The 27,363-nt window shown below is 41.6% G+C and overlaps 6 non-coding genes across 6 annotated transcripts; all 6 read right to left on the bottom strand.

Moving 5' to 3' along the window:
• Positions 1 to 461: 461 nt before the first annotated feature.
• Positions 462 to 534, bottom strand: trnar-ucg (transfer RNA arginine (anticodon UCG)). Its single transcript has one exon. It is a non-coding gene; the product is annotated as a tRNA-Arg (tRNA).
• A 624-nt stretch (positions 535 to 1,158) lies between these two features.
• trnap-agg (transfer RNA proline (anticodon AGG)) lies at positions 1,159 to 1,230 on the bottom strand. Its single transcript has one exon. It is a non-coding gene; the product is annotated as a tRNA-Pro (tRNA).
• Positions 1,231 to 2,391: 1,161 nt separating this feature from the next.
• Positions 2,392 to 2,464, bottom strand: trnar-ucg (transfer RNA arginine (anticodon UCG)). Its single transcript has one exon. It is a non-coding gene; the product is annotated as a tRNA-Arg (tRNA).
• Positions 2,465 to 3,088: 624 nt separating this feature from the next.
• trnap-agg (transfer RNA proline (anticodon AGG)) lies at positions 3,089 to 3,160 on the bottom strand. The gene has a single exon. It is a non-coding gene; the product is annotated as a tRNA-Pro (tRNA).
• Positions 3,161 to 5,506: 2,346 nt separating this feature from the next.
• On the bottom strand, positions 5,507 to 5,579 carry trnar-ucg (transfer RNA arginine (anticodon UCG)). The gene has a single exon. It is a non-coding gene; the product is annotated as a tRNA-Arg (tRNA).
• Positions 5,580 to 6,203: 624 nt separating this feature from the next.
• On the bottom strand, positions 6,204 to 6,275 carry trnap-agg (transfer RNA proline (anticodon AGG)). Its single transcript has one exon. It is a non-coding gene; the product is annotated as a tRNA-Pro (tRNA).
• Positions 6,276 to 27,363: the final 21,088 nt, after the last annotated feature.

Genomic DNA, 27,363 nt, shown 5'->3' with positions numbered 1-27,363 from the left:
GAGATTTTGCTTCTTTGCGTCGCCGAAGGCGGTGTTCCAAGGCAATAAAACAAAGGTAGCCTAAAACTGAAAGGAAGGCGCTTCCTGTGATAAACGGACTAACACCAACAGGATGTGCGTGGCAGGATTCATCGCCAGTTCACGAGAGCTTTAATCTTGTGCACCACTTGAGCTTCTCACACATGGAACTTCCAGAACAACTTCAAATTGACTGTGTTCATAGAAATCCTGCAGGTTTTCTCAACATGCCCTTAAAAGGGACAAGCAAGACTGCTCCAGCCGAGAATCCAAAGAGGTTCACGAGAATGGGAACCTTGCATGGTACCAGTACTCCACCGGTGCATCTATTTCGTTCTGGATGCTTAATTGTCAGAGCAATTAAAGATGAAGCCTTGCTAGAAAGACAGCTGACACGTCTACCTACAATGCTGCTGACCACTTGCTAGACTCTAGCTGAAACTTGACCCAGATGGGACTCGAACCCACAATCCTCAGCTCCGAAGGCTGATGCCTTGTCCATTAGGCCACTGGGCCAACATGAGCAGATTGCGCTAGCTGATTTTCTTGCATACACATATAACTAAGCTACTGGAGGAAACGCTTTTAGATTGATTTAGCACATTCACAGCTACCCTCTAGCCCTTTCCTGGCAGACTTTGGAAAGCTCTGGAACCTTATCTTGTGATCTGTGTGCAAGATCCTCCATTTTTCCTATATTGGACGAGGGCTGAAACTGATTTATCCTGGAAGGTGCATTCTCTGAAAAGGGGCTTCCTGTGATAAACAGATTAGCATCAACAAACTCCTTATTCAGAGCTGGACTGCATACATCACATGATTGTCTTGCCAGCAATTGACTAACTATGTCACAAAGCTTGCTTGGTGATGTTGAGAGTTTGCAAGTTTTCATCGCCAGAGTTGGTACTCCAAGGCACTAACCAAAGGTAGGCGAAACCTGAATGGGTGAATTCCAATAAAGGGTCTTTTCTGATCAACAGACTAGCATCAACATTCTCCTCATTCAGAGCTTGACCGTTGGGATCACACGATGACGGGAAGCTTAGTCGTGTTGACTGGTGTCTATGCAGCCTGCCAAACACCCGAATAGCCACAGGTTCAGGGATCCGTTAGTATTTTCCGTCTGGAAACGTAAAATGTGGGCTCATCCGGGATTTGAACCCGGGACCTCTCGCACCCTAAGCGAGAATCATACCCCTAGACCAACGAGCCAAGCACCTGCTGCCAGGGGCATGCTTCTGCAGGTTCACGCTAAACTGTCGTGACATGTGCGCAAGCTCTTACAGCGAATGATAATATTGTGCAACAATTCTTGGCACCGTTTTAGTCAATACTTTCAGCTACATCCCGCTGCCAAGATAACAGCACAGAGTCTTCTCCTATAATGCCCGATGCGGTTGGAGAATATATGGCAAGGGATCTGAGACCATTCCTCCGTACAGAATCTCCCCAGATCTGCCAAATTTCAAGGTCCACACTGGTGGACTCTCCTCTTCAATTCACACCACAGGTTTTCTATGGGTTTCAAGTCAGGGGACAAGGATGGCAATGGCAGGACCTTGATTTTGTGAATGCTTTCAACTCAAGTTTGTTTATTTATTTATTTTTTTTACTGTGAGAGAGACAATTCCTTGTACGAGCCAAAAAATCCCGCAAAGGAAGTCAATATTAAGTGGCAGGAACTCGGACTTTCCTTTGTCATTTTGATCTGTGCGCAAGATCCTTCATTTGTCCTATATTGGACCAGAGCTGAAAATGAGTTCTCCTAGAAGGTGCTTTCCCTGAAAAAGGGCTTTTGTGATAAGCAGTCCTGTACCAGTGCGCTCCATATTCAGAGCTGCAAACTTCACATCACACGATTGTGTGGTCTAGCATGTGACTAACTATGTCACGAATCTTGATTGGTAACGTAGAGATTTTGCTTCTTTGCGTCGCCGAAGGCGGTGTTCCAAGGCAATAAAACAAAGGTAGCCTAAAACTGAAAGGAAGGCGCTTCCTGTGATAAACGGGCTAACACCAACAGGATGTGCGTGGCAGGATTCATCGCCAGTTCACGAGAGCTTTAATCTTGTGCACCACTTGAGCTTCTCACACATGGAACTTCCAGAACAACTTCAAATTGACTGTGTTCATAGAAATCCTGCAGGTTTTCTCAACATGCCCTTAAAAGGGACAAGCAAGACTGCTCCAGCCGAGAATCCAAAGAGGTTCACGAGAATGGGAACCTTGCATGGTACCAGTACTCCACCGGTGCATCTATTTCATTCTGGATGGTTAATTGTCAGAGCAATTAAAGATGAAGCCTTGCTAGAAAGACAGCTGACACGTCTACCTACAATGCTGCTGACGACTTGCTAGACACTAGCTGAAACTTGACCCAGATGGGACTTGAACCCACAATCCTCAGCTCCGAAGGCTGATGCCTTGTCCATTAGGCCACTGGGCCAACATGAGCAGACTGCGCTAGCTGATTTTCTTGCATACACATATAACTAAGCTACTGGAGGAAACGCTTTTAGATTGATTTAGCACATTCACAGCTACCCTCTAGCCCTTTCCTGGCAGACTTTGGAAAGCTCTGGAACCTTATCTCGTGATCTGTGTGCAAGATCCTCCATTTTTCCTATATTGGACGAGGGCTGAAACTGATTTATCCTGGAAGGTGCATTCTCTGAAAAGGGGCTTCCTGTGATAAACAGATTAGCATCAACAAACTCCTTATTCAGAGCTGGACTGCTCACATCACATGATTGTCTTGCCAGCAATTGACTAACTATGTCACAAAGCTTGCTTGGTGATGTTGAGAGTTTGCAAGTTTTCATCGCCAGAGTTGGTACTCCAAGGCACTAACCAAAGGTAGGCGAAACCTGAATGGGTGAATTCCAATAAAGGGTCTTTTCTGATCAACAGACTAGCATCAACATTCTCCTCATTCAGAGCTTGACCGTTGGGATCACACGATGACGGGAAGCTTAGTCGTGTTGACTGGTGTCTATGCAGCCTGCCAAACACCCGAATAGCCACAGGTTCAGGGATCCGTTAGTATTTTCCGTCTGGAAACGTAAAATGTGGGCTCATCCGGGATTTGAACCCGGGACCTCTCGCACCCTAAGCGAGAATCATACCCCTAGACCAACGAGCCAAGCACCTGCTGCCAGGGGCATGCTTCTGCAGGTTCACGCTAAACTGTCGTGACATGTGCGCAAGCTCTTACAGCGAATGATAATATTGTGCAACAATTCTTGGCACCGTTTTAGTCAATACTTTCAGCTACATCCCGCTGCCAAGATAACAGCACAGAGTCTTCTCCTATAATGCCCGATGCGGTTGGAGAATATATGGCAAGGGATCTGAGACCATTCCTCCGTACAGAATCTCCCCAGATCTGCCAAATTTCAAGGTCCACACTGGTGGACTCTCCTCTTCAATTCACACCACAGGTTTTCTATGGGTTTCAAGTCAGGGGACAAGGATGGCAATGGCAGGACCTTGATTTTGTGAATGCTTTCAACGCAAGTTTGTTTATTTATTTATTTTTTTTACTGTGAGAGAGACAATTCTTTGTACGGGCCAAAAAATCCCGCAACGGAAGTCAATATTAAGTGGCAGGAACTCGGACTTTCCTTTGTCATTTTGATCTGTGCGCAAGATCCTTCATTTGTCCTATATTGGACCAGAGCTGAAAATGAGTTCTCCTGGAAGGTGCATTCTCTGAAAAGGGGCTTTTGTGATAAGCAGTCCTGTACCAGTGCGCTCCATATTCAGAGCTGCAAACTTCACATCACACGATTGTGTGGTCTAGCATGTGACTAACTATGTCACGAATCTTGATTGGTAACGTAGAGATTTTGCTTCTTTGCGTCGCCGAAGGCGGTGTTCCAAGGCAATAAAACAAAGGTAGCCTAAAACTGAAAGGAAGGCGCTTCCTGTGATAAACGGACTAACACCAACAGGATGTGCGTGGCAGGATTCATCGCCAGTTCACGAGAGCTTTAATCTTGTGCACCACTTGAGCTTCTCACACATGGAACTTCCAGAACAACTTCAAATTGACTGTGTTCATAGAAATCCTGCAGGTTTTCTCAACATGCCCTTAAAAGGGACAAGCAAGACTGCTCCAGCCGAGAATCCAAAGAGGTTCACGAGAATGGGAACCTTGCATGGTACCAGTACTCCACCGGTGCATCTATTTCGTTCTGGATGCTTAATTGTCAGAGCAATTAAAGATGAAGCCTTGCTAGAAAGACAGCTGACACGTCTACCTATAGTGCTGCATCCGGGATCTCTCGCACCCTAAGCGAGAATCATACCCCTAGACCAACGAGCCAAGCACCTGCTACCAGGGGCATGCTTCTGCAGGTTCACGCTAAACTGTCGCGACATGTGCGCAAGATCTTACAGCGAATGATAATATTGTGCAACAATTCTTGGCACCGTTTTAGTCAATACTTTCAGCTACATCCCGCTGCCAAGATAACAGCACAGAGTCTTCTCCTATAATGCCCGATGCGGTTGGAGAATATATGGCAAGGGATCTGAGACCATTCCTCCGTACAGAATCTCCCCAGATCTGCCAAATTTCAAGGTCCACACTGGTGGACTCTCCTCTTCAATTCACACCACAGGTTTTCTATGGGTTTCAAGTCAGGGGACAAGGATGGCAATGGCAGGACCTTGATTTTGTGAATGCTTTCAACTCAAGTTTGTTTATTTATTTATTTTTTTTACTGTGAGAGAGACAATTCCTTGTACGGGCCAAAAAATCCCGCAAAGGAAGTCAATATTAATTGGCAGGAACTCGGACTTTCCTTTGTCATTTTGATCTGTGCGCAAGATCCTTCATTTGTCCTATATTGGACCAGAGCTGAAAATGAGTTCTCCTAGAAGGTGCTTTCCCTGAAAAAGGGCTTTTGTGATAAGCAGTCCTGTACCAGTGCGCTCCATATTCAGAGCTGCAAGCTTCACATCACACGATTGTGTGGTCTAGCATGTGACTAACTATGTCACGAATCTTGATTGGTAACGTAGAGATTTTGCTTCTTTGCGTCGCCGAAGGCGGTGTTCCAAGGCAATAAAACAAAGGTAGCCTAAAACTGAAAGGAAGGCGCTTCCTGTGATAAACGGACTAACACCAACAGGATGTGCGTGGCAGGATTCATCGCCAGTTCACGAGAGCTTTAATCTTGTGCACCACTTGAGCTTCTCACACATGGAACTTCCAGAACAACTTCAAATTGACTGTGTTCATAGAAATCCTGCAGGTTTTCTCAACATGCCCTTAAAAGGGACAAGCAAGACTGCTCCAGCCGAGAATCCAAAGAGGTTCACGAGAATGGGAACCTTGCATGGTACCAGTACTCCACCGGTGCATCTATTTCGTTCTGGATGGTTAATTGTCAGAGCAATTAAAGATGAAGCCTTGCTAGAAAGACAGCTGACACGTCTACCTACAATGCTGCTGACGACTTGCTAGACACTAGCTGAAACTTGACCCAGATGGGACTCAAACCCACAATCCTCAGCTCCGAAGGCTGATGCCTTGTCCATTAGGCCACTGGGCCAACATGAGCAGACTGCGCTAGCTGATTTTCTTGCATACACATATAACTAAGCTACTGGAGGAAACGCTTTTAGATTGATTTAGCACATTCACAGCTACCCTCTAGCCCTTTCCTGGCAGACTTTGGAAAGCTCTGGAACCTTATCTCGTGATCTGTGTGCAAGATCCTCCATTTTTTCTATATTGGACGAGGGCTGAAACTGATTTATCCTGGAAGGTGCATTCTCTGAAAAGGGGCTTCCTGTGATAAACAGATTAGCATCAACAAACTCCTTATTCAGAGCTGGACTGCTCACATCACATGATTGTCTTGCCAGCAATTGACTAACTATGTCACAAAGCTTGCTTGGTGATGTTGAGAGTTTGCAAGTTTTCATCGCCAGAGTTGGTACTCCAAGGCACTAACCAAAGGTAGGCGAAACCTGAATGGGTGAATTCCAATAAAGGGTCTTTTCTGATCAACAGACTAGCATCAACATTCTCCTCATTCAGAGCTTGACCGTTGGGATCACACGATGACGGGAAGCTTAGTCGTGTTGACTGGTGTCTATGCAGCCTGCCAAACACCCGAATAGCCACAGGTTCAGGGATCCGTTAGTATTTTCCGTCTGGAAACGTAAAATGTGGGCTCATCCGGGATTTGAACCCGGGACCTCTCGCACCCTAAGCGAGAATCATACCCCTAGACCAACGAGCCAAGCACCTGCTGCCAGGGGCATGCTTCTGCAGGTTCACGCTAAACTGTCGTGACATGTGCGCAAGCTCTTACAGCGAATGATAATATTGTGCAACAATTCTTGGCACCGTTTTAGTCAATACTTTCAGCTACATCCCGCTGCCAAGATAACAGCACAGAGTCTTCTCCTATAATGCCCGATGCGGTTGGAGAATATATGGCAAGGGATCTGAGACCATTCCTCCGTACAGAATCTCCCCAGATCTGCCAAATTTCAAGGTCCACACTGGTGGACTCTCCTCTTCAATTCACACCACAGGTTTTCTATGGGTTTCAAGTCAGGGGACAAGGATGGCAATGGCAGGACCTTGATTTTGTGAATGCTTTCAACTCAAGTTTGTTTATTTATTTATTTTTTTTACTGTGAGAGAGACAATTCTTTGTACGGGCCAAAAAATCCCGCAACGGAAGTCAATATTAAGTGGCAGGAACTCGGACTTTCCTTTGTCATTTTGATCTGTGCGCAAGATCCTTCATTTGTCCTATATTGGACCAGAGCTGAAAATGAGTTCTCCTGGAAGGTGCATTCTCTGAAAAGGGGCTTTTGTGATAAGCAGTCCTGTACCAGTGCGCTCCATATTCAGAGCTGCAAACTTCACATCACACGATTGTGTGGTCTAGCATGTGACTAACTATGTCACGAATCTTGATTGGTAACGTAGAGATTTTGCTTCTTTGCGTCGCCGAAGGCGGTGTTCCAAGGCAATAAAACAAAGGTAGCCTAAAACTGAAAGGAAGGCGCTTCCTGTGATAAACGGACTAACACCAACAGGATGTGCGTGGCAGGATTCATCGCCAGTTCACGAGAGCTTTAATCTTGTGCACCACTTGAGCTTCTCACACATGGAACTTCCAGAACAACTTCAAATTGACTGTGTTCATAGAAATCCTGCAGGTTTTCTCAACATGCCCTTAAAAGGGACAAGCAAGACTGCTCCAGCCGAGAATCCAAAGAGGTTCACGAGAATGGGAACCTTGCATGGTACCAGTACTCCACCGGTGCATCTATTTCGTTCTGGATGCTTAATTGTCAGAGCAATTAAAGATGAAGCCTTGCTAGAAAGACAGCTGACACGTCTACCTATAGTGCTGCATCCGGGATCTCTCGCACCCTAAGCGAGAATCATACCCCTAGACCAACGAGCCAAGCACCTGCTACCAGGGGCATGCTTCTGCAGGTTCACGCTAAACTGTCGCGACATGTGCGCAAGATCTTACAGCGAATGATAATATTGTGCAACAATTCTTGGCACCGTTTTAGTCAATACTTTCAGCTACATCCCGCTGCCAAGATAACAGCACAGAGTCTTCTCCTATAATGCCCGATGCGGTTGGAGAATATATGGCAAGGGATCTGAGACCATTCCTCCGTACAGAATCTCCCCAGATCTGCCAAATTTCAAGGTCCACACTGGTGGACTCTCCTCTTCAATTCACACCACAGGTTTTCTATGGGTTTCAAGTCAGGGGACAAGGATGGCAATGGCAGGACCTTGATTTTGTGAATGCTTTCAACTCAAGTTTGTTTATTTATTTATTTTTTTTACTGTGAGAGAGACAATTCTTTGTACGGGCCAAAAAATCCCGCAAAGGAAGTCAATATTAAGTGGCAGGAACTCGGACTTTCCTTTGTCATTTTGATCTGTGCGCAAGATCCTTCATTTGTCCTATATTGGACCAGAGCTGAAAATGAGTTCTCCTAGAAGGTGCTTTCCCTGAAAAAGGGCTTTTGTGATAAGCAGTCCTGTACCAGTGCGCTCCATATTCAGAGCTGCAAGCTTCACATCACACGATTGTGTGGTCTAGCATGTGACTAACTATGTCACGAATCTTGATTGGTAACGTAGAGATTTTGCTTCTTTGCGTCGCCGAAGGCGGTGTTCCAAGGCAATAAAACAAAGGTAGCCTAAAACTGAAAGGAAGGCGCTTCCTGTGATAAACGGACTAACACCAACAGGATGTGCGTGGCAGGATTCATCGCCAGTTCACGAGAGCTTTAATCTTGTGCACCACCACTACGTTTTATTTTTAGTTTAGAGCACTTAACTAGCCCCTAAAATGCCATATATAGCTTCTGCTTCTCTCCCTCTACTACTCTAGTTCTTAAAAAACCTAACTTGGACCTTACTGTTCTTTCAAATTTTTGCCCTATCTCTAACTTACCGTTCATTTCCAAAATACTGGAAAGTACTGTTGCCTCCCAGCTTCAAAATAATCAAAATAATCTCTTTGACCCCTTTCAATCTGGCTTTTGCCCTCTCCATAGTACTGGAACTGCCCTCATAAGGGTTGTCAATGACCTATTACTCTCTAGTGACTCCAGTTCTTTTTCCATTCTTCTATTACTTGACCTTAGTTCCGCTTTTGATACTTTCTGTCATGACTTACTTCTCTCCTGCTTCTCGGATATTGGTGTCACGGGTGCTGCTCTTTCCTGGCTTACTTCATATCTCATGGATAGACAGTTTTACATTTCTATGCAGGAATATCAGTCACCTACTGTATCTCTGAAATTAGTTGTCTCAAAGGGATTGGTTCTTGAACTGCTACTATTCATTAATTCAATTAAATTTTATTTGTATAGCGCTTTTTAAAATGGTCATTGTCTCAAAGCAGCTTTGCAGAAATATATAAACACGGGATACATATTTTAAGTGTGTGAATTTATCCCAATTGAGCAAGCCGGTGGTGACGGTGGCAAGGAAAAACTCCCTAAGATGTTAAGAGGAAGAAACCTTGAGAGGAACCAAACTCAGAAGGGAACCCATCCTCATCTGGTTAACAACGGATAGTGTGAAACTAAAGGAAAGTTCATTATGGTTTTTATATGAAGTCTGTTTGTTGAACTAGTCCACTGTTCAAAGGAGACCCTAGTGCAAAACTGCATGTTGTAATTACAGTCCCAGGGCCTAAATAGCATCTGTAGTCCCAGCAACCACAGTGAGAATGTCCATGTGGAATTGGAGTTGAAGAGAGCTCCATCTAGAGGTAGGGCATCCGAAAGGATCAGGTAGGTCCAGAGAGCAAAAAGGATCAGGATCACTAGAATCTCCATAAAGTCATGTGTGGCTCGACAGAAAGAGAAAGTGAGAGATTGTTAAGTAAGACTGTGCTTTGCGTAAAAGAAAGTCTACTCATGGTAAGCCTGAGTAAACAAATACGTTTTAAGCCTAGACTTAAACACTGAGACTGTGTCTGAGTCCCAAACACTAATTCGAAGGCTGTTCCATAACTGTGAGGCTTTGTAAGAGAAAGCTCTTCCCGCTGCTGTAGCCTTCGCTATTGTAGGGACCGACAAATAGCCTGCACCTTTTGATCGAAGTAGGTGTGACAGATCATAGAAAACCAAAAGTTTGCTTAGATACTGAGGCGCGAGACCATTTACTGCATTATAAATAAATAATAGTATTTTATAATTAATGCATGATTTCACTGGGAGCCAATGAATTGTGGATAAGATCGGGGTGATGGGGTCATATCTTCTGGTTCTAGTAAGGATTCTAGCAGCTGCATTCTGGACTAACTGGAGTTTGTTTATGCTCGTACTGGAACAACCAGGCTGTAAGGCAATACAATAATCTAGTCTAGAGGTGACGAAAGCATGGACTAATATTTCTGCATCATGTAGTGACATTATATTTCTTATCTTAGCAATATTTCTGAGATGAAAGAAGGCTCTCCTAGTAGTATTATCTACATGAGCGTCAAAAGTCTTTTACACATTCATCAACTTTATTAAGCTGCTGTCTCTCATCTGGCTTTTCTGAAACATACAGCTGTGTATCATCAGCATAACAGTGTAATCTAATTCCATGTTTTCAATTAATTTGACCTAGAGGTAACATATATTAGGGCTGAACAATTAATCGAATATCGATCACGATTACGATTTTGACTGCCCATGATTAAATGAACATGATCGACTGCGATATTAATGTTTAAAGGGATGACTTCATTTTGTAATGCCAAAACCCGGAAATGGATTTAGCATTTTAGCGCTTGAGCTGCCAGTTTCACTGTGAGCTCCAGCGCTTGCGTGAGGGGAAATCATGACACTAGCACGATGCTAAATGGCACTACAGAGGTTGTCAGGGACATTAAACATCATCACACTGAACAGGAATAAACTTTGCAGATAAACTCGGGGCTCTACAGTGCGACTATTTCACACGTGTTTGCGACTGTGAATAAAAAAATTTTCAGACCGGTGCGAGTGACCTGTCCGGAGTTGTATAATACAATCGGAGTAAAAACTACAGGAAGTCCAAAATGCATCTACACCAAGCAACGGTTACTGCTCGGTCACACTGCTTTTCATCTCCTCAGTCGACCGAACAAGTGTGTAAATACTGCAGAGAAGCCATTATGATGACGAGCATAACTCTGTACATCATTTGCTTCTCTCAAGTTCCCAATCTCACAAACCGCCATCTTTTATTGATCCCGCAAAATGACCTGAACTTTCACCTGCTCATGTAGACACAGTGGCGTCAGGCGGAGTAAATTAATAATAATGCTAACACTACAAGGTGGGTTTAATTCAAACTTCTTTATGCTTGGTGAGGAATTATTTAATAATCCAGATTAGCAACTGTTCAGAAGGAGTACGCTGCTGCTCTCCTTCACGCTCTTCACTAACTCAAATACATAGCGTAGTCAAGTCATTTAAACTTAAGGTTGCCAGATATCATCAGAAAAGTCAACTCTAGTTTCCATGTTTTTATTTAACCCCCAAAAACAATATTATCAGCAGGCATACTGGGGAACCGATCTAAAAGGAACAACAAACAGAAAACTAATAAAATGTAAAGACAGAAAATGTGCTTAGTTATAAATAAATCATTTAATATAAAAATAGATATTATAACAACTTCATAAAATATAAACAAAATGAGAAATGTAATAATGTTTAATTAATATGGGTTGCATTTAATATCAATTTGACATTAAGATTAGTTCGCTATCTCCTTAGAAAGCTATTAGCCTTTTTCCTAATATGGATCATGCTTGTGTTAGTCTATTTCTAATTAGGACTCTTTATTGTTTAAGATATTTAAAAATAAATATTTTATGCTTGTTTATTTATCAATTAACCAACAGTATTTCTTATTGCTATTATTTTAATTCAATTAACAGTGACCATGAGCAGAGAGATTACATTTAACTGTTTATGACAGACCTCTTGATTAAAGTTTAAACAAAAAGATTGGTATCTGTATCAGTTTCGGTTGTAAAAATCCTGATCCGAGCATCAGTAATGAACACTATTAAACTAAAGCGCTTTGCATCTGACGGGTAAATGAACTCACCCAATCACACCCTATATGAGATTATTCAGATATATACACACAATATACACAGAGCGGTTTGAGAACTGACTCCAGCCCAGAACCATGACAGTGGAAAATGTCTAATAGTGTAGCTTTAAATATATTTAAGACGAGTAGACTTCAAAGACTGAACATTGATGTTTATTGTATTTGTTTACAAGGTGGAACAGGTTACCAGTTGTTTTTTTCCATACAGTCTGTAACATTAACTGAAAATATTAAATTTAATTTATCAGAAGGTAAATTAATTTGTCATGGTTCACACTATGTTCCTAAATCCTGTCATAATTGACCAGCTCAAGTTTTCTCATGCATACTTGTGTGTTATATTGTGGTGCATTAATGTTACCATCTCTCTCTAAAAAAAGAAAACTAAACTTCAACTGTGCTCCTAAATTTTGGTAATTATTATTAAAGAAATTGTCTTGCATCTCTCCTCCTGTAAACACTGTTATTGCCTGTTCTGCATACGCCTGAATTGTTTTCATTTGGTTGCATATTGTTATATTTGATGCTTATTTTCATTTGGTTGATGGCATTTTTATTTTTACTTATCCTATATTTTGGGTACAATTTTATTTATATTTTGCTTAGATTTGTACATTAGCAGGAATGTAGCACAACATGGAGGTGAAAGCAGTGGTCTGTTTATTTAAATGTGAAAGTGCAATAAAAATATGTTGTCCCTAAAATGAATGAATAATTGTGATAAATAATTGAAATCTCAATATTGATCAAAATAGTCGGGATTATCATTTTGGCCATAACCGTGCAGCCCTAGCATACATAGAGTAAAAAGCAATGGGCCTAAAACAGAACCTTGTGGAATACCAAATTTAACCTTGGTATGCATGGAGAAGTCGCCATTTACATCTACGAATTAATAACGATCGGTCAAATAAGACCAGGAGAGGGCCGTTTCCTTAATGTCAGCAACATTTTCTAATCTATCAAGGAGAATAGTATGATCAATGGTATCAAAAGCTGCACTAAGGTCAAGTAACACAAGCAAGCAGACACAACCCCGATGAGAGGCCAGTAGTAGGTCGTTTACTACTTTAATTAGCGCTGTCTCTCTCCTGACTGATACATTTAATTAATGTTGTTCCTTTGAAGGTATGAGCATAGCTGCTGTGCTACAACCTTTTCTAAGATCTTGGAGATAAAGGGGAGATTTGATATTGGTCTATAGCTGGACAGTTGACAGGGGTCCAGGTCCGGTTTTTTAATCAGGGATTTCATAACTGCTAATTTAAATGATTTTGGTACATAGCCAGTGCTAAGGGAAGAATTGATTTTATTTAGAAGGGGTTCAATTACTTGGACAAATCTGTTTAAAGAAATATGTGACCAGTATGAGGGAGTGTGAGAGCGATGACACCAAATTTAACACACCTGCTCCCCATTCACACCTGAGACCTTGTAACACTAACAAGTCACATGACACCGGGGAGGGAAAATGGCTAATTGGGCCCAATTTGGACATTTTCACTTAGGGGTGTACTCACTTTTGTTGCCAGTGGTTTAGACATTAATGGCTGTGTGTTGAGTTATTTTGAGGGGACAGCAAATTTACACTGTTACACAAGCTGTACACCTCTCGCTTTGAATGACTGGTTAATATCTTGGTGTAATGAACAGAATCTGCTCTTTGTTAATAACTAGAATCTGCTCTGGGAGCGTCCTATATTGCATCGCTCTCACACTCCCTCATACTGGTCACTGGAAGTTCAACATGGCACCTCATGGCAAAGAATTCTCTGAGGATCTGAAAAAAATAATTGTTGCTCTACATAAAGATGGCCTAGGCTATAAGAAGATTGCCAAGACCCTGACACTGAGCTGCAGCATGGTGGCCAAGACCATACAGTGGTTTAACAGGACAGGTTCCACTCAGAACAGGCCTCGCCATGGTCGACCAAAGAAGTTGAGTGCACATGCTTAGCATTATATCCAGAGGTTGTCTTTGGGAAATAGACATATGAGTGCTGCCAGCATTGCTGCAGAGGTTGAAGGGGTAGGGGGTCAGCCTGTCAGTGCTCAGACCATACGCCGCACACTGCATCAAATTGGTCTGCATGGCTGTCATCCCAGAAGGAAGCCTCTTCTAAAGATGATGCACAAGAAAGCCTGCAAACAGTTTGCTGAAGACAAGCAGACTAAGGACATGGATTACTGGAACCATGTCCTGTGGTCTGATGAGACCAAGATAAACTTATTTGGTTCAGATGGTGTCAAGTGTGTGTGGCAGCAACCAGGTGAGGAGTACAAAGACAAGTGTGTCTCGCCTACAGTCAAGCATGGTGGTGGGAGTGTCATGGTCTGGGGCTGCAGTTCATTGAGGGAACCATGAATGCCAACATGTACTGTGACATACTGAAGCAGAGCATGATCCCTTCCCTTCAGAGACTGGGCCTCAGGGCAGTATTCCAGCATGATAACGACCCCAAACACACCTCCAAGATGACCACTGCCTTGCTAAAGAAGCTGAGGGTGAAGGTAACCCTATTGAGCACCTGTGGGGCATCCTCAAATGGAAGGTGGAGGAGCACAAGGTCTCTAACATCCACCAGCTCCGTGATGTCGTCATGGAGGAGTGGAAGAGGACTCCAGTGGCAACCTGTGAAGCTCTGGTGAACTCCATGCCCAAGAGGGTTAAGGCAGTGCTGGAAAATAATGGTGGCCACACAAAATATTGACACTTTGGGCCCAAATTGGACATTTTCACTTAGGGGTGTACTCACTTTTGTTGCCAGCAGTTTAGACATTAATGGCTGTGTGTTGAGTTATTTTGAGGGGACAGCAAATTTACACTGTTACACAAGCTGTACACTCACTACTCTACATTGTAGCAAAGTGTCATTTCTTCAGTGTTGTCACATGAAAAGGTATAATCAAATATTTACAAAAATGTGAGGGGTGTACTCACTTTTGTGAGATACTGTATATGTATACTGCCTTTGGGTCAACTTATTCACCACCATGGTTTCAGTTTCCACTGTTATGCTAATGACATTCAAATCTATACAACTTGTAGAGCTGCTCCCACTCTCCAGACCGGTCCACTATCAGCATGTGTAAATGAAATAAAAGAATGGCTTAACTCCAACTATTTAAAACTGAACATGCACAACACTGAGATCATTATTACTGGAACACCAACACTTACTAAAAATATCCTTTATAACCTTGTGAAATTGATAGTATTCATTAAACCATCTAGTACTGTAAAAATTTAGGCATCATCTTTGACCCTCACATTTGAAACTCATATAAACTCCATTTCTAAAATTGGATTCTTTCACCTTTGCCGCATTGCTCGCCCACGTCCCTTCATTAGCCTCAAAGATGCTGAGACACTGGTTCATGCATTTATATCCTCACGTCTTGACTACTGCAATGCACTCCTTTGTGTTTACCTGCTAATTCTATTGCTAGGTTGCAAAATATTCAAAACTCTGCCACTAGACTTGTTACACGTACCAAGCACTCAGCTCACATTACACCAATCCTGTCTGAACTGCATTGGCTAACAGTTTCATTTCACATTAAATATGAAATAATCCTGCTTACATTTAAACCACTTCACAGTTTGGCACCTTAATATCTTAGTGAACTGCTTGTCCCCTAGAATCCGACCCACTCTCTAAGGACCTCTGGTCCCCTAGATCCAGTCTCTCTACTATGGCTGGCAAGTCTTTCAGTATTGTAGCACCAAAGATCTGGAATTCACTCCCTCAGACTCTTAAATTGTTAGTATTTTGTCTTCTGGGAGACATCTATCTTATTTAGCTTCTGAAGGGCAGTACTAAATGAAAAAAAGATCTTTAAACAAAATAATAACAATTTACACTGATCATCCTGTCCAAAAGGTTACATCGTCCAGGCTCTTAATGTATCGTGTTACCTTCTTGAGCATCAGTGAATGTTTGCACCTTAGGTAATAGTTGTGTATGAGTCCCTCAGTTGTCCTCAGTGTGAAAAGATGGATCTTAACATCATATAACCACTGTTGGAAAGGGGTCAAATATGCAGAATATGCTGGAAAAGCATGTGCAGGACTTGGAGGCACAAAACCAAAAAAAACAGTCGTGGATCATCCAGGTAATGACACACAGTATTAAGAATCAAGGGTATGTAAACTTTTGAACAGGGTAATTTTTTTTTTTTTTATAAATTCAGCTATTATCTTGTCTTGTGGACTATATGTAAACATCTGTTATGTGAAATAGCTTATTAAGGACAGTACTAAATAAAAAACAATATGGAATTTTTATGATCCCTCTGATTTTGTTAATAGTTGTTAGAGACAAAGGAATCTCAGATTATGTCCTTCAGTCCTCCGTCAGCCTTTTAGCCTTTTACTTCTCTTAACTCTTACTTCTGTGCTGCAATGAGCTGGAAAGTGTGGTTGACTGCAGAGTGTTCAGGCGCCTGGAGAGTCTAAATGAACACACACACTGACATGCTGTTCACAGAGACTTCCAGTTTATTTCATCTAGAACAGGAGTATTTATACACATAGATAACAGCATTGCGTGGGCAGGTTTCTACTTGTGCAGGTGCTAGACAGATTCAAACAAAGCACACAGCACATAAAAATAAGTCACAAGAATAAGTCTTTTCAAGGTATAGAAAATACATGTGTCAGCTATAATAAAGTATGGCAGGTGATCTGCTTATCAGAAGAGGTAATTAAGTGATTACATTCATCATAGGTATTTGACAGCAGTTCATAATATAAGAAAATACATGATATAAGAGAATTCCCTTCAATAGTATTAACTGTTTTATGGGGTGGCTGTGGTAGCGGTGGTAGAGCAGGTTGTCCATTAATGGTAGGGTTGGCGGTTTGATTCCCGGTCCACATGACTCCACATGCTGAAATGTCCTTGGGCAAGACACTGAAATCCAAATTGCTCCCGATGGCAAGTTAGCACCTTACATGGCAGCTCTGTTACTGTGAGTGTGAGAGAATGGGTGAATAAGACACCCATGTAAAGTGTTTTGGAACTGCTATGGTTAAAAAAAGTTCTATATAAGTGCAGACCAGACCATTAAGATTTAGCCAATTCTGCAAGGGGTATGCAAACTTTTCAGCACAACTGTATATAGCTCCAGTTTTCTGTCACCTAACATAACTCAAATGACTTTCCATGGGGTCATGTGGTCCCACAGTAAGATCATCATGTTAGGTAGCAACATGACAGATAGGCTAATAGAGCCACTGTGGTAACAGCAATTATGTTATATAGATTAGGCAGCAGTAATAATAGTATTGTGTCAGTAACAGGAACAATAGTTACTGTATAATACAGTATATGTGTAATATATGTAGGGTATGCATGTATTTTGTCTACTCAAACCAGCCAGTAGTACTATGGCATGAAGCATGGGCTGATTTTTATGGTTCAGCATTAAAAATGCTTCTGGTATTTCACTTTAGATCTGCTTTGCATACTGTATTTTTCAGCCAAATCATAGAATTTCAGCCAAATTATTTCATCATGTAAAACAACCATTTTGAACGACATTCACTATTAAACTATGGTAAAAGAGTTATAGTGTGAACACCAAGTGGTCTGAGAGCACATCAACACTAAAATTTCCAGAAAGAGAACTGAATCCTCTTTTGAGTCCAATTGTATTGTGAACACCAAAAGCACAGAGAACATTTACAGTTCATTTTCAGGCCCACTTTAACAGGACTGAGTATGGTTCATTTAAAAATAATTATATGTGAAAACCCCCTAAATGTAATAGGAAAACTGGTTAGTGTTAGTACTCAATAACAGTCTAGAATATTAGATACAGTCATAAAAAAAAATAAGTACACCCCATGGAAATCGTTTTTTTTGTTTGTTTGGGTTTTTTTTTTTTTTTTTTTACAGATTTGGACAAGCACACATTTGATCCTCTTTGAAACAGTCCATTTTGATACACTATCAAATGACACATAAAACTGACATTTTGTAGTAATTTTTACAATTTAAATTAACAAAAAAAACAGATCAGTCACATGGAAAAAGCATGAACACACCTACATTTATCACACCTTGAAATCCATAAAATTAGAATCAGGTGTTCAAAATTGGATGACTGTCTTATTTATACCTCTCTAATACCTAGTGTCTGGTGTTCCCTTTGCTATTTAGGTGTGTGGTGTTATCATGCCAAGTTCTAAAGAGTTCTGTAAGGCCTTCAGAAAAAAAAAGCTGAAGATGCCTATGAGTCTGGCAAGGGATTTAAAAAGATCTCCAAATTATTTGAAGTGCATCATTAGGTAAGGAAAATTTTCAAATGGTACAGATTTCAAAGAACTTCCAATTTGTCAAGGGACTCCAAAATTTCATCACAGGATCTGCTAGGAAGTCTTGCAACCGATGGCATCAAAGTGCATGCTTCTACAATCAGAAAGAGATTGCACAAATTTTACCTGCATGGGAGGCGTGCCAGGAAAAAGCCTTTGCAAGACTACAATTTGCTAATGAAAATATAGGCAAAGACCAGGCCTCATATCAATGAGTGCTTGAAGATAATGTGAGGCCATCTCTCAGACAGTTGAAGTTGAACTGAAAGTGGACATTTAAACAGGATAGTAATCCTAAACATATTATCAAAACCACTAAGGGATGGTTCAAAAAGAAGAAATGGAGGGTGTGACAGAGGGCTCTGTCATGATTGCGGCAGCATTACATTTACACGCACACATAATCCACTATCCACCCTTTTTCAGGTTTTCCCTACCCTTGGGAGCACACTAGGGCAGGTTTACGCACCAGTTGCATACATAACATGCACACATATCCACTCCATTACCGCATCTTTCCCCATATCCAGCAATAAAAACACGGAGATACCAGTAAATGTTTATTGTACTTAGCTGCACGTCGTGTTGTTTGTAGTTGTTTGTGTATGTTGTGTCTTAGTCCAGGTTAGCGGAAGCAAATGGCAAACCCCGGAAGCCATACAGAAAGCCAGATATCGCTGAATTCCCTGTGCAGCCACTCCGGTAACTGGACCATCTTAACTGTTGTTTGTTTGGGGGGGGGGGGGGGTTGGGAATACAAAATCCAAGTTGCTTCCTATATAAAAGTGAATATTATATATATTATGTTATATAATGATTATTAATGAATGTGTATATGTGTTATGATATATGAAGATTGTTATTATAGATATTGTAGTTTATGAAAAGTTGTTGTTTTAATTCTTACCTCTGGAAGAACATGGAGGAGTCCATGTTGGTGGAGCTTCCAGATTAAAAGCCAGGTCATGTGTGAAAAGGTGGGCTGTACTTTGGAGTTTGTAGGCATAGTGTGAGTATATGGTGTATTTACCTTTCTGTGGAAGGAGTTACCAGCCAAGTGGTGTAGTGTATATATTTTTGTATAGTCTTCTGCCATTTCCCCATCCCATACATCTTCTTCCGCTTATCCTTTTCAGGGTCACGGGGAAACCCGGAGCCTATCCCAGGGAGCATTGGGCACAAGGCGGGGTACACCCCGGACAGGGTGTCAATCCATCGCAGGGCACACAATCACACACACACTACGGACAATTTGGACATGCCAATCAGCCTACCATGCATGTCTTTGGACTGGGGGAGGAAACCGGAGTACCCGGAGGAAACCCCCGCAGCACAGGGAGAACATGCAAACTCTGCACACACAGGGCCACGGTGGGAATCGAACCCCCAACCCTGGAGGTGTGAGGCGAACGTGCTAACCAATAAGCCGCCATTTCCCCCAGTTTCCCCATTTTCCCCATTTTGTCTATTTTTTGGGCCTTCACGTGGATGTACATATTTTTGTGCACATTTGGCGGACACCTTTGCACAAAAGTAACATTGCAGCCTTGCCATCAATTTTCTTGTGCAGGACCATTTTTCCATCAAGCCTCGCCACAAGTGGTGTTAGAAGTGGTATGGCCAGCCACAAGACAAGGAGCATGAGGAGGCGGACTAGGAAGGGTCTGTGATAGGGCTGCACGATTATGGCCAAAATGATAATCCCGATTATTTTGATCAATATTGAGATCTTGATTATTTATCACGATTACTCATTCATTTTAGGGACAACATATTTTTTATTGCACTTTCACATTTAAATAAACAGACCGCTGCTTTCACCTCCATGTTTTGCTACATTCCTGCTAATGTACAAATCTTTGCATCAAATTAGACTGATCCTTAAAGTGCATCATCTCGTAGAAGCAAAATATAAATAAAATTGTACCCAAAATATAGGATGAGTAAAAATAAAAATGCCATCAACCAAATGAAAATATGTGATCAAATATGCAACCAAATGAAAACAATTCAAGCGTATGCAGAACAGGCAATAACAGTGTTTCCAAGAGGAGAGACGCAAGACTTTCTTTTAGGAGCACTTGTGAACCTAATTACAAAAATTTAGGATCACAGTTGAAATTTTTTTTATTTTATTATTATTATTATTTTTTTTTAGATATGGTAACATTAATGTGCCACAATATAACACACAAGTAGGCATGAGAAAACTTGAGCTGGTCAATTATGACAGAATTTAGGAACATAGTGTGAGCCATGACAAATTAATTTACCTTCTGATAAACTAAATTTAATATTTTCAGTTAATATTACAGACTGTATGCAAAAAACAACCGTTAACCTGTTCCACCTTGTAAACAAATACAATAACCATCAATGTTCAGTCTTTGAAGTCTGCTCCTCTTAAATATATTTAAAGCTACACTATTAGACATTTTCCACTGTCATGGTTCTAGGCTGGAGTCAGTTCTCAAACCACTCTGTGTATATTGTGTGTATATATCTGAATAATCTCATATAGGATGTGATTGGGTGAGTTCATTTACCTGTCAGATGCAAAGAGCTTTAGTCTAATGGTGTTCATTACTGATGCTCTGATCAGGATTTTTACAGCCGATACCGATCCAGATACCAATCTTTTTTTGTTTAAACTTCAATCAGGAGGTCTGTCATAAACAGTTAAATGTAAGCTCTCTGCTCATGGTCACTGTTAATTGAATTAAAATAATAGCAATGAGAAATACTGTTGGTTAATTGATAAATAAACAAGCATAAAATATTTATTTTAACTATCTTAAACAATAAAGAGTCCTAATTAGAAGTAGACTAACACAAGCATGATCCATATTAGGAAAAAGGCTAATAGCTTTCTAAGGAAATAGTGAACTTAGTGACTTAATGTCAAATTGATATTAAATGCAACCCATATTAATTAAACATTATTTCATTTCTCATTTTTAAAAATATTTTATGAAGTTATTATAATATCTATTTTTTATCTGTATTTGTAGATGCATTTTGGACTTCCTGTAGTTTTTATTCCGATTGTATTATACAACTCTGAACTCCAAACTCCGTGATGAGGTTTAATGTCCACAACAACCTCTGTAGTGCCATTTAGCATCATGATTTCCCTTCGCGCAAGCGCTGGAGCTCGCATCGAAACTGGCTGCTCGAGCGCTAAAATGCTAACCCCATTTCCGGGTTTGGCATTACAGAATGACGTCATCCCTGCGCCGCTCTATGTGATTGGCTGTAAGTTTAGGAAGCACTTGATTTGATCTGCAGCGGAGTTTTCTATGAGCGGAGGACGAACTTTAAACGTCAATATCGCAGTCGATCATGTTGATTTAATCGTGGGCAGTCAAAATCATAATCGCGATCGATATTCGATTAATTGTGCAGCCTTAGTCTGTGATCTCAGTGCAAGTTTGCCCAGGAGGATGCAGACTGGGATACTATGCCTGAGGAGGAGGAAGAGATGGAGATGGTGGTGGTGAAAGAGAGTTCGTCACGACAGCAGCCAGTCTCAAAATCATCAGAGAGTGAGATGGTGAGAGAGTCACTGCAGCATCATGGAACAACACCAGCTTCACCTGAATTGACACCGAGTCCGCGAATAGAGCTCCCTATTCCAATGATTTGGTGCAGTGAGATGGCGTCAACAGAGCGACAGTCACCGAGAGTGCTGGTGCCAAGACGGCCAACAATACTGTGCTCAGAGCCTGCGATGCCAGCATATCATGAGGGGGAAGACATCGAAAACTACCTTTGTCGATTCAAGTCTTTGGCACAGACTTGGAGTTGGCCAGAGGAGGAGTGGGCTTGTCAACTCATGCCATTGTTTACCAGGAAGGCACTAGAAGCATACATCGCCATGGATGAGGAGCGTTCAGTGGTGTATGAGGAATTCAAAAATTTAAAAAATTCGACATTTCAGCAGAAACCTACTGACAGCGTTTCTGGCAGACCTCTTCAAAACCGAGAGAAACACCCACAGAGACTTACCATCGGTTGAAGAGAATGTATGCTTGTTGGATAAGGTCACAACAGCACACCAAGGAGGAAATCTGTGAGCTGATTATCCTAGAGCAGTTGTTGCATATGCTGCTGTATGTCGTGCATGTGTGAAAGAGCATGAGCCTGCAGATGGACTGACAGCAGCCCGACTAGCAATGCAGTACGTTAATGCACGCTGAGGGGGACGGCCAATAATGATAAGAGGTACTTCAAAGACTGAGCAGGACAAAGAAGGTACTGTTTCGAATGTGTCTATGAAAAGTTTGATGTGATTTTACTGTCAACAAAAAGGTCATAAAGCTGCTAACTGCCCTATGCGCAAGCCTAAACTGTTGAGCTACTGCTATGTGCCAAGTGGGGGGCGAAAATGCAGACTGTACAGAACTCTTTATGCACTGTTGCACAGTTTCTGTGAATAAACAGACCTTGAAAGCTTTGATTGATACAGGAAGTTCAATGTCGCTGCTTAAACGTGTTTATGTCCCTGAAAATCTGATTAATTATGTGAAGACTATATCAGTACAATGTGTTCACGGTGACAGTTATGTACCCTACAGCTGAGGTTACACTGAATGTCAATTAACAAATGTATTTGATGTGTGTTGGGGTAGTTGACAGACATCCTGCTGACATGGTTCTTGGATGGGATATACCAGTGTTGAATGACTCTGTGTGATAAACCCACAAATACAAGAACTGTCAAATCATGTCCAGTGCTCACACGAGCTCAAGCCAAGACTGGTTTGCAGCCTCTGCTAGACTTACATGATAGTCTGATCCAGAGCTGTAACAAACCTTGAAAAACATGGCGCCAACAACGCATTGCAAAGTATTTGGGTACGCTGACACCCAAGGTATCCACAGACAGTCTGGAGGGCAGAGAGTGGAAGATCGCAATCAATATTGCCCCGTTACAGGAGGCCAATGTTACCTTAAAGCCATTATTTGCCAAATTGGGGGAAAACAAAATACAAACTCTTGGTGCTGAAATGTATGTTTTGCAAAATGATATTTTGTATATGATGTCTGATGGTGTTACATATCTTGTCATCCCTAAATGTTGTAGGTCTCCTGTGTTACACCTTGCACACACTATACCATGTTCAGGAAATCTTGCACATCAGAAAACATACCAAAGACTGAGCTCCTGTTTCTTCTGGCATTCCATGTACACTGACGTACGCACACACTGTGCCACATTCTCTGTTTGTCAGAAAACCAGTGCTGTTTGCAGGTCTGCCAGAATGCCTCTGTACCCACTGCCGGTGATCTCCATTACATTCAGAAGAATCGCAGTGGTCTTAGGCAGACCTCTGGAGAAGTGCAGTGCCAGTTGCCAGTACATCTTAGTCATGTGTGACTACGCTACTCGGTACCCTGAATCCTTCCCCCTAAGATCCATTACAACTGCCAAGGTAATCAGTGCACTTGTGCAAATGTTTCCCAGAGTTGGTATCCCAGACGAGATCATCACAGACCAAGGCACCAATTTTACATCGAGCTTAATGAAGCATCTCCACAGACAGCTGGGTATCCAATCAATCAAGACAAGTCCCTATCACCCGCAGACAGTTGACTGCGGGTGATAACACGTACATGTTTTTTTTTTTTTTTTTTTTTAAATAAATTTGCAAAGATTTCAAACAAACTTCTTTCATGTTGTCATTATGGGGTATTGTTTGTAGAATTTTGAGGAAAATAATGAATTTAATCCATTTTGGAATAAGGCTGTAACATAACAAAATGTGGAAAAAGTGAAGCGCTGTGAATACTTTCCGGATGCACTGTATACATTATATAATCAATATTAATGAATGTGTATATGTGTTACATGAAGATTATGTTATTATAGATATTGTAGTTTATGAAAAGTTATTGTTATAATACTTACCTCTGGAAGAACATGGATGAGTCCATGTGGGTGGAGCTTCCAGATTAAAAGCCAGGCCTGTTCATTTGTAAAAAGGTGGGTTGTACTTTGGAGTTTGTAGGTGTATTGTGAGTATATGGTGTATTTACCTTTCTGTGGAAGGAGTTATCAGCCAAGTGCTGTAGTGTACATATTTTTGTATAGTTTTCCTCAGTTTCCCCTATTTTGTCTGTTTTTGTGCACATTTGGTGGACTGTAAATTGGTTGTCCGTGTCAGCGGACTCGGGCGTGAGCAGAACTTGGTTGGCTGTGTCAGCAGACTCGGGCATGAGCAGAACTTGGTTGGCCGTGTCGGCAGACTCGGACGTGAGCAGAACTTGGTTGGCCATGTCAGCAGACTCGGGCGTGAGCAGAACTTGGTTGGTTGTGACGACAGACTCTGGAATGGGCAGAACTTGGTTGGTTGTGACATTGGCTTCAGACATGAGCAGAACCTGGTCGGTCGTGACGTCGGCTTCAGGCGTGAGAAGAACTTGGTTGTCTGTGTCAACGACTTTGGACTGGAACTTGGTGAGGGAGGTCACCTCGTCGACCTTTAGCTGGAACTTGGTGTGGGAGGCCGCCTCGTCGACATCAGACAGGAATTTGGCTTGGGAGGCCGTCTCATCGACCTTTAGCTGGAACTTGGCTTGGGAGGCCGTTTCTTCGACCTCGGCCAGTAACTTGGCTTGGGAGGCCGTCTCTTCGACCTCGGCCAGGAACTTGGCTTGGGAGGCCGTCTCGGCGACCTCGGACAGGAACGTGGTTTGGGAGTCCATCTCATCGTCCTCGGACAGGAACGTGGCTTGAGAGGGCATCTCTTCGACCTCAGACCAGAACTTGGCTTAAGAGGCCGTCTCTTCGAACTCAGACAGGAATATGGCTTTATGCTGGAGCTCTGGAAATGAGATAACCTCATGGGTCTTGTGGAGGATGTCACGTTGACCTCAAACTGGATCTCTGGAGCCGAGACTACCTTGTGTGTCTCGTGCTGGAGCTCTGCAGGTGAGGGCACCTTGTGGCTCTCAGGTTGGAGCTCTGGAGGTGAGATCACCTCGTTGATGTCTGGCTGGAGCTCTATATATGAGACCACCTCATGGCCCTGGATTCTGAACTGCCAAACACCATCACGAATAGTCCCAAAAACTGACTTACATTCTCAAGTCAGCTGGATCCCATGGCCACTAGACACTGTGCTCTCTGGCGGGGTGGGCCAAAAAACTGGGACAACAGGAACCTGAACCATTGCTTCTCGTTGGGGTTGGCATGAACCAGAAAAGCAAACACGATATAAGGCTTGGAATAATGACAGAGACTAAGTAACCAAGCGTAATACTTCACAAAGACTAAGTGTTTGAACAGTCTCTTATATACTGTGGTTGTGAGTGCGTGTGTCATTGGATGCAAGTGTGCGTGATTAGAATGAATGAGTGTTCTGGGAATTGCAGTCCATGGTGGCCATATTTGTAGGCCGAAGTGCAGGATGGGAACGGTAGTCATTGGTTTGCTGTGACATGACGGTCTAAAAGTTGCACGTTCAAATAATTGATATTTGTTACTACAAAATCACCATATATGCATGCAAATTGTATTTTTCTAAGATTTTTTTTTTTTTTAAAGCAAAGCCATTTTATCCTTTTAAAAGAGACCCAAACCTCAAGTTTATATATATTTTATTGTGTAATTTATAAAACAATTGGAAAATTATGGAACAAACATAACTGAAAAAAAAATAGTGGTTTAACTTTATTTTTTAGAAAAAAATATTTAGTAACAGGAATGAACATTGAGTAATAAGAATGTGCGTCTGTATGTGCATGCACATGTGTGTGAATGTGCATGTGAGTGTACATGGCCATGCATGCATGTTGTGTGTGTGAGATTTCTGTATTTAAGGGATGTGCTATGTGCTTGTACTTTTTCACAGCAAAGAAGATGGAAAAAGAAAGATGGAAAGAGGGAGAGAGAGGGAGGGAGAGACAGAGAGAGGGAGGAGATAGAGAGGGTGGTGGGTGTGTCTCACTCCTACACCTACAGCATGCCATGGGTGGGTGTGTCTGGTTCCTGCATAGTATGGGTTCTCGACATATTTTCTACGAAAGGTATGAAAGACAAAAACAAAAAGTTGAAGATATTATCAGTCCTCAGATCGCTGCACTGACTACCAGTACCTAAGATCAGTTTGAAAATATTCTTGTTTTCTACAAAACAGTAAATGGTTCGATTGGAAAAATTACATGCAATAGTGGTTTAGCTAGAACTACATTAAATTCATGAAAACAATCTTGCCTGACTTTTTCTAAGAACCCTTCTCTTTATATAAGTAACAGGACTGAAAATAACAGGACTGAGTTATATAGCCACATGGTATGAGGACAATGAGCACATACTGATGATTTACCAAAAATCTGTATTTTTAAAATAAACAATGTTTTAATGTTTAAATGTTTTAAATTATATATTTTAAATTTGCAGTTAGATTAATGTGCATGACACTTTGCTTAATAATAAAATGTATTTTTTAGTTGATTTTCATGCATGTTTATATATATAGTGTTCTGGGGAGAAACAGAGGTTCTATGCTACCTACACTATTTATGGTTGTATTGCACTACATGGATGCATCTCATTAATTTCTGAGGACATACACAGCGACGATCCTGCATACGTGCGTACATAGTTAAAATCAAGTATAACTGAGTGTTGAGAGCTTCACATGCATGTTGGGAAAATCATGTGTGTTCATGAGGCTATAGTGTCTATCTGTTCATCAGCATACTCCAATAAATAGGGTTAAGCCATGGCCTAGGCAAAAATGTATTCACTCGCTAATAATACCCGTTTGGAAAACTAATTTCTGGTCCTGGATGCTTGTTTATGTTTGTTTGAGCTGGCTGTCGGTCTTCTTGTATACATTTTACAGGATACAGTACATAGTGGGCAGGAGAAGAAAAAAAATGTAAATGTTGAACCCACCTAATTATTAGCAGCCTAATCTACAAAAAAAAAAGACTGATCTTTTAAGGTTGACTTCTTCTTCCTTTACTTACAGCCGTGGCCAAAAGTATTGGCAGTGACATAAATTTTGTGTTTTGCAAAGTTTGTTGCTTCAGTATTTATAGATAATGTTTTCACATGTTTCATGTGGAATGGTATACTGGAAAACAATGATAAACATTTCATAAGTTTTAAAGGCTTTTATTAGCAAAAAACATTCGATATATGCAAAGAGTCAATATTTACAGTGTTGACCCTTGTTCTTCATAACCTCTGCAATTCGCTCTGGCTTGCTGGACATCAGCTTCTGGGCCAAATCCTGACTGATGGTGAGCCATTCTTGCCTTATTACTGCTCGGAGTTAATCAGAATTTGTGGGCTTCAGCTTGTCCACTCTCTTTTTGAATACTGACCACAGGTTCTCTATGGGATTAAGATCCGGGGAGTTGCCTGGCCATGGATCCAAAACTTCAATGTAATGAT

Source organism: Ictalurus furcatus, chromosome 13, assembly GCF_023375685.1.
Source record: "Ictalurus furcatus strain D&B chromosome 13, Billie_1.0, whole genome shotgun sequence".
Lineage (NCBI taxonomy): Eukaryota > Metazoa > Chordata > Actinopteri > Siluriformes > Ictaluridae > Ictalurus > Ictalurus furcatus.
The sequence above is the reverse complement of the archived record's forward strand: the minus strand, read 5'-3'. Positions and strand labels throughout refer to the sequence as shown.